The following is a 3,514-nucleotide window of genomic DNA, read 5'->3' on the forward strand; positions in this document are numbered from 1 at the left end:
CACTGCTGAGCAGAATCATCACTGGAAAACGTGCAGCGCTGTAGGGAAGCTAGGATTTTAATAAATGTCTGAAATCTCCTGATTACAGAGGCTGACTGTAAGGAGATGACGCAGTCTGCTCATGTTCTCTTTGTTATCAGAGAAGTGAGCCAGAACTGAACCGCGCCGAGCCCTACTGATGAACTGATGAACTAGTACCATGTTAGCGAGGTTCGGTTGTTTCTGGCACGGTCCAGTTCAGTTGTGCGTAGCATTTACATTCAACAGTTACCTCGGTTACCGTGCTCGGACCGATCTCTGCAGGGTTTGGAAAGGGTAGCGTAAATCAGGGTTCCTGCGGGTCATTAAAAAGTCTTAAAAGGCATTGGATTCTTCAAAATAAAACTAAGGCCTTAATTGGTATTTAAATGTATTAAATCAGTCTTTCATAGGTCTTAATTTTTGAAACATCATAAATAGGATTATTTTTATCACAATTAATTTTTCATTTTTAGCATCTTCCTGTATGGGAAGCTTTTCAAAATTTTAAACAGTGCAGTGGTTTATGTTAAAATAAACCTTTGGGTTAAGTTGTCTCAAGCGGGTTTTTCTTGTGTTTCTTGTGAATTTGGTCTTAAATTTTTATTTCAAGTGGCATTAAAAAGTCTTGCATTTAACTTGCTTTATGCTGTAGGAACCCTGTAAATGGGGCTTATGTGAAGAAGTTATCAACCTCCTTGTTAAACCATGAATTATGATTAAACTAAACTACAGTTTACAGTTTTACAGATCCCAAAAAGCAACACATTAGCTAAAAACATTCAAAAATAATAGAAAAACAAATTGTCTGCTAACAGTTTCCATCAGTTCCATGCTTTGTGCTAAGCTAGGCTAACAGCTTCCTGGGGCTAAAAATGTGGGACTGTTCCTTTAAGCAGGGCGCGGCTCTGTGTGAATGTTCACTCGTTTCCTGTATCAAAATAAAAGGCCAGAAGAAGAAGCTCTGATGTGGAAACGTTCATGTTTTTCTGTTGTCGATGTTTCTATGTTTTTGGTTTGATGATGCAGGAGTTTAGAAAGAAAATAAAAACTGTCGTTCAGTCTGTCCAAGTTAGCAGCTCTGAAGTAAAGAAGCTTCTTTTAGTCCACAAACTGTCAGCGTCTGCTTTTCTTTGAAATGTTCGATCCCTGACTTGAGTTTTCGCTGTAATTTATTTTACTAAAGAAAAAAAACATTAATTCCAAAAATATCTCAAAAAGAAGATGGAAATGTGTTACTGTATGATTTTTGACAGTCGATGTTATAGAAAACAAAAATGTTTCATTGAAAAAAAACCATATTAAAAGATTATTAACGCTGCTGGACTCCTCGCCACATGAGGCGCTATTTAACTGGAGCAGGACTGACTGCAAACATGAACAAAAGACAAAGAAATAGGAATTATGGTGAAGAATTGTATATTATTGTATTAAAAAGACTCATAGATCCTGCTGGGAGATTCATAATAATCAAAGCCTCAATAATGAACCAAATTTTAAATTAATTTAATCTTTATGGTCCTAATATAGATGACCCTGATTTCTACAATAATTAGTTTCTCTCTATTACAGCTTTCACAGTCATGTGATCTTTGGTTGAAACTTTACTCCTAATCTCGACCAATCATCAGGTTTAGTTTTGTCCATCCTAACAATAGACGGGTTATATAACATTTGATGTCTGAACCAAACTTAAGAGATGTACAGGCGGTACAGAATCCAACAACGAAAGAATAATCTTGCCACTCAATGATCCATAATAGCTATAGATGCATAGATTACTTCCTAATTTCAAACTCTTTGGCTACCAGAATTAAGAGTTATGCCTATAAAAGCATACTGATCTCTGACCACTCCCTTTGCATGCTAACATTTTCACCATTAAGTGCGTTTAGGCTTAATCCTATTTGGTGATTAAAACCCCACTGGTTGCAAATGCCCAACTTTCTGAGGTACATTGAGATAAATATTGATAACTTCAGCCTTAATCAATCTGAAACTAGCGCATCTATTAGATGGGAAACCTTTAAGGCTTTTATACGGGGTCAGATTATAAGCTACACAAAGAATAAAGCTAATAAAACTATTAAAGAGATGCTAAACCTGGAAGAACAAATAATGGAGACTGAGCTTGAGATAAATCTTAAGGGTTCTAAAAAAAAAAAGCAACAAGATTTGTTAATACTGTGAGCAAAATATGACTAAATACTAATAAAACTTCATTAGAGATATTCAGATAGAAACAATCCAGCTATGATCAGGGAGAGAGGACAGGGAAACTACAATAAATGAAATTACAACTGCAAATAAAAACACTACTCATCCTCAATATATGAATCTCTGTAAAGATTATTACTCAAGATTTTATAAGTCTCAAGTGCACATATCACAAATATCGCTTGGCTTCTTTCTTAATTCTATAAACACCTCCACACTTAGTGAAACAGCTAAATCAGAAGTGGATATGCCATAAATTAAAATCAGGAAAATCAGCTGGTCCAGATGGGACTCCTTTGGTCCTATAACAAATATTTAAAATCAAACTACTGCAGCCCCTTTATAATATTGGAAAATTATACCATTAAAGAATGACCATCTTTGCGAAATGAGATCATAACAGTCCTACCTAATCCTGGGAAATCTCCCACTAGATGCGAATCCCTCTCACCAATCTCACTTAGAAATTCAAATGCCAAAATAATGTCTAAAGTTTAACATGGATGTCTAAAAACTGTTTAACATCCCTTTCTGTTCCTGATCTGAAAGGATTTATAAAAAAATATTAAAATATTTTTAATAAACCCTCCGCCTCAGTTATAACTAATAACAGTGGCTGGCTAGCTCAAGTGGTAAGTGGTATGCCAACAGGAGGTGTGGGTTCGTTTCCCAGCTGGAGGGAGTGAGCTGCCAGTGTGGGTCCTTAGGCAAGACCCTTCATGCTAATGCCTGCTTTGCAGGAGTGGTGGCCCAGTGGTAAAGGAAGGTTCTGTGCTTGGAAAGGTCCTGAGTTCCAGCCCCATTCCCATGGACTGTCACTCTGGGTCGTTGCGCTGTAATTGTGAAAGTCATATTAAAAAAAATATGCTGTCAAAGCTGTCCCCTCTCAACCCTCTTCTTTGTTCTGGGAATTGAACCTTTGGCTATTGCCATAAGGAATAATCAAGACTACATGGTGTCAGAAAAAAAAATATTGAATCTAAAATTGGACTGTTTGCCGATGATATTATTTTAATGTATTTTAAAATAATACATTAAATTATTAGAATTATTTTAATTCTAAATTGGTCATTCCTCCAACTACTTGAAACTATACATGATTTTGTTTATATTTGTGGTTATTAACTTAAAGAATCTGGACTTAGATTTATTTGTCCTTTTGTTTACACAAGTGTAAAACAAAAAGAAATTTTGTCTAGAACAGCTCTCTGGACAATTTCATTTTTTTTTTAAATGAAGCCTTGAAAAATAGTTTAAATATATATATATATATATATAT

This window comes from Cyprinodon variegatus, unplaced genomic scaffold, assembly GCF_000732505.1.
Source record: "Cyprinodon variegatus isolate N-32 unplaced genomic scaffold, C_variegatus-1.0 Scaffold1860, whole genome shotgun sequence".
Classification (NCBI taxonomy): Eukaryota; Metazoa; Chordata; class Actinopteri; order Cyprinodontiformes; family Cyprinodontidae; genus Cyprinodon; species Cyprinodon variegatus.